Raw genomic sequence first — 6,863 nt, forward strand, 5'->3', positions numbered from 1 at the left:
CCAACTACTCCGCTAGCCGTCACCGCGTTCATGTTAACGTTGCAGAGAGATGTATACAGGGTGTCCACGCTAAGTGTGAACAGATTTTTTAAAATATATATAACACTTTTTCCAAGATGAAATCAATTATAATATAGCATATGCTAAAGGGCACTCCCTAGCAGGGCATTAGCAAAGTCCAAAGGCAATGTCTTAATTAACTTTCATTAATTAACTTTTTAATTATAAAAGCTACAAAGTTGTCCCAATGAGAACATCTGTTCCTTTCGGTCACCTGGTATCGTAGCCGTTTTCAGAACAAAAATCCGTTTGATAGATCGCCCGCAAAAAATTCATGAAAGAACGCCATTTTTTTCTTCATTTTGTTCATTGCGCTTCTTAGAAGACGCGTCTTTCCTTCACCCCCAATGTGAGAGGGAGAAAGAGCACACTATCGCTCTCGCGTCCTGGAAAAAGATTAAAAGGAAACAGAAAATGCAACCCAAGATAAGGCCAGTTCCGATAGAGTCACCCGATACATTTGTTTTTGTTTTGTTTCCGCAAGTTAAAGCTCATCTTCGACGCATGAGGCCGCACTGTGCTCCTTCTCCCTCTCCCGTTGGGGATGAAGGAAATACGCGTCTTCTAAGAAGCGCAATGAACAAAATAAAGAAAAAAATGGCGTTCCTTCACGAATTTTCTATCGGGCGATCTATCGAACGGATTTTTGTTCTGAAAACGGCTACGATATCAGGTGACCGAAAGGAACAGATGTTCTCATTGTGACAACTTTGTAGCTTTTATAATTAAAAAGTTAATTAATGAAAGTTAATTAAAACATTGCCTTTGGACTTTGCTAATGCCCTGCTGGGGAGTGCCCTTCATTGCTAATGCCCTGCTAGGGAGTGCCCTTCAGCATATGCTATATTGCAATTGATTTCATCTTGGAAAAAGTGTTTTATATATTTTTAAAAAATCTGTTCACACTTAACGTGGACACCCTGTACATGCGCAACGTCACTACATTTTTTCTTCAAGCCAAGCCGTTAATCTACCTATTGAAATGCACTATGCGAAGTGATTCATTCGACAGATCCATAAATACAGCGGGTTTCGATTTTAAATCGATTTAAATTTCGGCTTCATCTTTGTACATTCCTCAATGCTGCTGCCACTGTCATACATAATCCGGGTTAGGTGGATTCTGTGTACTTTCACATGAGCAAGGCTTTTGATAAGATTGTTCAATCGTTGTTCTGCTTCAGATTGTCATATTATGTCGCGTGACCTCCTTATTGCGAGTGGTTTTTGAGTTATCTCTGTAACCGTCGAAATTTCTAATATTTGTCCTTTGTCATTTCCTTCAGTTCCCGGTGCTTCCCAGAGGAGTGTCCTCGGCCCGCTATTGTTTCTTGTTTTACAAGTTTTCCCGTCCATTTTTGTCCAAGTGCCATCTGAACTAGTCCAGGTGCCATCAGAAATAATCCAAGCGCCATTCAATTTAATCCGGGCGCCATCTGAAAAAATCCAGATGCTATTCACTTTAATCCGGGTGCCATCTGAATTAATCCATGGTGTTTTTAAGAACTATAACAGTGTGTTCACACTAGGGACGTCCCTGAGTATTCAAGTGGAAGGAAAAGTACAAAAAAAAAACCTGCTGATGGAACTGAACTTGTGCCATGTCTTATATGGAACATTCGTACGGCGCTCAGACATTGGGAGTTAGAGTGGAAGTATAGCAAACGACGCCACTGGTGCTATCGTCTGCTACAGAATATCTTCTGACTGAGCTGCAGGATATTCCACACGGTTAGAAGAACACAAAAAGGCACTACTCACATAGCAGACGACACCACTGGTACTGACGTCTGCTACAGAATGTCTTCTGACTGAACTGCAGGATATTCCGCGCAGTTGGAAGAGCGCGAAAAGGCATGACTCGCATAGCAGACGACACTACTGGCGCCCTCGTCTGCTACAGAATGCCTTCTGACTGAACTGCAGGATATTCCGCGCGGTTAGCAGAGCGCGAAAAGGCATGATGCTCATGGCAGACGACACCAGTGGTCATGTCGTCTGCGAAGGACTATCTTGTGACTCTGCCACAGGATATTTTCTGCGGTTGGAAGAGCACGGAAAGACATCACACACATCCTGCAGCTTAGTCGCAAGATATTCCGTAGCAGACGACAGGACCAATGGTGTCGTCTGCTATATGAGTTATGCATTTCGTGCTCTTCTAACCGCGTGGAATATCCTGCAGCTCAGTGAGAAGATATTCTGTAGCAGACGCCAGCACCAGTGGTGTCGTCTGCTATGGGAGTCATGCCTTTTCACGCTATTCTAACTCCGCGGAATATCCAGCACTTCACTCAGAATATATTCTGTAGCAGACGCCAGCACCAGTGGTGTCGTCTGCTATGGGAGTCACGCCTTTTCGTGCTCTTCTAACCGTGTGGAATATCCTGCAGCTCAGTCAGAAGAGATTCTGTAGCAGCTGTATACATTGCGGTGTCGTCTGCTACGCTACCGCTTTAACTCTCGATATCTCGGCGCCGTGCGAATGCTCAACATACGATTGTATCTCATTACGGCCGAAGTCTCATTACGGCCAATGTCTCAATACGGCCGAAAGTCTCAATACGGCCGATAATCCTTTAATCCCCAAGTGTCTCATTACGGCCAAAGTCTCAATACGGCCGAAGGCAGTCTCATTACGGCCGAAGATGTCTCATAACGGCCAAATGTGAAAATGTGTATTGTAACCTGCATTGATATGCAATGTCACAGCCAGGTATGGATATATATTCAGCAGGGTATAAGGCATGCACTATGCCCTTATCATATTTATATACACATATTGCGAGACAAACGGTATGTTATCATACCGCTGCACAATGCAACATATTGTGTAATGTGTACTCCCACAAGGTAGTGTTGAAGTTGCTGTGAAGCAGGCTACTATGTGGAGTTAGCTACTTGTAGAGAGCTAGATGAATATTGGCTTTGTTGTGACGCTTTTGGAGCCATCCTACAGTCACTGGCCAAGACGGAACACCTATCTCAGTCGATGTCAGTTTATTTCCATTCGCCTTACAATTGTACAATTCTTGCTTCTGGAATGAGTAAACCTGCAAGAAGTGAAGAGCAACCATGAATAGGCTAGAATATTTAAAAAAAACAAGAAAAAAAAACAAGCATTTGTCTGTACATGGCTGGTTTTAATGTGCACAAGCTGCACATGTGTTGATACGTGTTTGTTATTTCATACAAGGTTAACATAAATCTTCATCTAGACAAAAGAATGACAAGCCTTAAAAATGTGACTTCCAGGTAAACACAGCATGACCATGATATGAATATAGGTTCAGTAGTTCATTCCTTTAATGGAAACATGTGAATATCAAATAGTGATACATTACAATTCATGAAATGATGCATGCATAACTTTCCATTTCTGGTTTCTTTTTTATAAAGGTAGTGCACTAATTAACATTTGTGCACTACTACAAAATTTCTCACTTCACAACAGAACCTTATGGTGATCTTAACAGCTCACCTCTTCGGCCAGGAATCCCTGGGCAGCAACATCCTATTAGCCATGTTGTTGTTTTTCTTTTTCGGAATCCTCCGTGCAGCCACATACCATGCCTGGAATGGAAAACCAGCTATAAATAACAATGTATTTGAATGACTTCCTCTTGAAGTATTTATTCTAATCAGATATGCTTTTGTGCCTAGTATGGTGCGCGAAGGCACATAAGTACAACATTTGCAGACGTTCGACGTAACTAGTTCAAGTACGCCGACTTGCGCTTTTATTTTTGAAGAAATACGCCGACAAATTTTAACAAATTAAATATGGCTCACAATGATACGAGTAAATGCTGCTGTACGGTGATGCATTGTCGGTATCTTATCGTCTTCGAATAAATTTGTTGTTCCTAAACGCGCAACCAACTAGAAACAACGCAAACCTACGAACAGATACCGAGTTACATCTATTACAGGCACGTCGGCTGTTTTGATTCATTTAAATTACTCGTATGAGAATCCAACTATGTGTGGACAGCACGCTACTAATCCAGACACCCTACGAAAGCATTACTCACCAGAATTCCTGCTGGACTTGGTCTTGGTCAACACTGCGCGATATACGTTGGGGCTGTGGCGATTCATTCAACTCGATTTTTACCGGAACAACAGGCGCTGCTCGAAAGACAACGACGGAAAATAGAGAGCCGCTATAAAGTCCGCTAATTTGCACATTACAGCACTACAAATCGATATATGAACACGTCGTAAACAGCAACCACTCGCTCACACAAGAAACGAGGTACCCAACGTTGCTAGACACCATCCGAACTCCAAAGTGAGAGTAGCAAAACAACAAGATATCAAAACACGAAAGGAAGAGTATTTATCCCCCCTCTCTTCTATAGCATGCAAAACGTGATTTGCGCTGAGATGAACATATACGTTTATGACGCGAGTAATTTTCACTTTTCACTGATCCAAAGGAGGTCACGTGGGATCGCTTGGCGTTTGCGGCAATGAAAATGGCGAAACGAAACTTGTGAATCGTGCATTTGCTCTTCATGGTAGCTGCCAGAAAATCGAATCAAGCTTATGGGACACTGGACTACAGGTATGTTGGCATCTTTTTCATTCCTGCATATCATTTCACATTATATTATACGTGAATACATGGTGTCATGTCATGGGTGTCGTGTCTCACGATGCTGGGGAAGTAGTTGCATGGGGAAGTGTGCATGGTTGTAGACTTTTAATTTTGGATCGCGTAATCGAAATATTGGCACCTTTCGCATTGTGGCTTGCATGTGACCAACCAAGTGCTGTTCCCTTACTAGCGCTTCCTGCAAACGACAAAACGAAACATGTGGGAATGTATATTTTTGATTACTCATATATAACAAGAAAATGTTTCGTTTTCAGGTTGCTGCCACTACTCCATGTGCCCGCAATTGTCTTGCGTGTATGATTACACTAACGACGTCGCCCACCACGGCGGAAGTGTTTTGCGTACACGCGTTTCAGCATGAAGCCTGCAGGTAACATCTGATGCTTACCCTTCGGGTATTCTGAATTTACATATTGTAGCTTAGAGGAATTCCGAATGCCCAGAGTGACACACACTTATAACATTGTGACATCAGTGCAGTGGCATAAGCCCTAATGTAGTGCCCCACGAAAATGAACGAGGGGCAGTGGTTTATCCAGAAACCCAAGCACGAGAGGGGTGTTGGAAAAAATTGTGGGGGGAGGTCATCATTATAGTTACGTCATTACAGCTTAACATATCATTACAGACGTACCTGAAGCTGAAATCACAAGGGCACCCCCTGTAGGGGGTGCACAGGCAAAAAAGTTAGGGGGTGTAGGGGGGTCTGGGTAAAGCACTGACGAGGGCGACTCCTCCACCCCATGTCAAGCCTCATAAAACACCTCCTGAAATACTTTCCTGGCTATGCAGCTGCATCATTATGACGTAATTGTCATTGTTGTCCATAATTCTTGAATATGTTTTGAATATATGGAAAAAAAAAGTCTGCTTGACAGCATATGTCTCATGGTCATCATCAAACAAAAGCATATGTCATTTTGTTCTGTGCCTTATGTACTTTTTTAAATTTCAGGTGGACGTAAATTGTAGAAGGCAGCTAGTGGGGGAGAAGATCATGGTCATAGGTCATATGGCTCCTGGGGCTCCCTTGTGGAGTAATTTTCAGAACACACACACAGTTCGCTCACAGAACCAACGAGTAGGATGTTGCTTGAATACTGAGAGAAAATGGCGTAACACATACAAATATCGTGTGACACATATGACAATAAAAACATTTTTCACGAGGGATGCATGAAACACTGTCGCAATATTGTGTGCATGAACCATTGTGTGTGACACAAGCCGTGGGGGCACACCGCCTCGGACACATTTTGGAAAGCATAAAACACAGTATATACACAGCTAATATGGTGGATGCTTCTTTTTTCTTTTTGGCCGTTATGAGACATCTTCGGCCGTAATGAGACTACCTTCGGCCGTATTGAGACTTTGGCCGTAACGAGACACTTGGGGATTAAAGGATTTTCGGCCGTAATGAGACTTTCGGCCGTAATGAGACTTCGGCCGTAATGAGATGTTACCCAACATACGACGCAGCAGGGCTTAAGTCCTGTCAGCAGCCTTTTCGCTTTCCTTCCACTACATGTCTGTAGAATATTCTGCGGGGATGTCCCTCGTGTGAGTGCATGGTTATAGTGCTTAAAAACACCATGTATTAATTCAGATGACACCCGGATTAAATTGAATAGCGTCTGGATTTTTTCAGATGGCGCCCGGATTAAATTGAATGGCGCTTGGATTATTTCAGATGGCACCTGGACTAATTCAGATGGCACTTGGATTAAAATGGACGGGAAAACCTGTAGTTTTTTATACAGTTTGGGACAAAAGTCAGTGGAATATACCGCGGTGTCGCGTTTCCCCAATGGAGCGACACCCTAAAGCTGGATCCACACATGCGTTTTTTGAACGCGTTTCGCGTTCGCGGCGCCGCGAAAGGCGAGCCGCGGAGCGTTTCCAGACGCTTTTCGAGAACCGCTTCGTGCTGCAACTTCGGAGGGCAGAAACGCGAACGCTTTTCATCCAGCCAATCGGAGCGCTCGAAGGGGTGGAGGTGGCTTCCTTTTGGCGCCGGCGGGCAACGGCGGGCCTCCCGATACCGCGCTGGGATCTTTTGTCATTTGTGCGTGTTTGCTGCTACCGCATGACTAAATTCCTTGTCACCAATAGTTGTTTGGTGTCTGAGCTGTCAACGATGAGCTGGGAATTTGCGCAAACCACGGAATCGACGAAA

At 43.6% G+C, this 6,863-nt stretch overlaps 1 long non-coding RNA gene across 1 annotated transcript; it reads left to right on the top strand.

Annotated features, from left to right (window-relative positions):
* Positions 1-4,544: 4,544 nt before the first annotated feature.
* LOC135372646 (uncharacterized) lies at positions 4,545-6,077 on the top strand. Its single transcript, XR_010416053.1, has 3 exons — positions 4,545-4,630; positions 4,939-5,054; positions 5,640-6,077. It is a non-coding gene; the product is annotated as an uncharacterized LOC135372646 (long non-coding RNA).
* Positions 6,078-6,863: the final 786 nt, after the last annotated feature.

The sequence above is a fragment of the Ornithodoros turicata genome, chromosome 1, assembly GCF_037126465.1.
Source record: "Ornithodoros turicata isolate Travis chromosome 1, ASM3712646v1, whole genome shotgun sequence".
NCBI classification, from domain to species: domain Eukaryota; kingdom Metazoa; phylum Arthropoda; class Arachnida; order Ixodida; family Argasidae; genus Ornithodoros; species Ornithodoros turicata.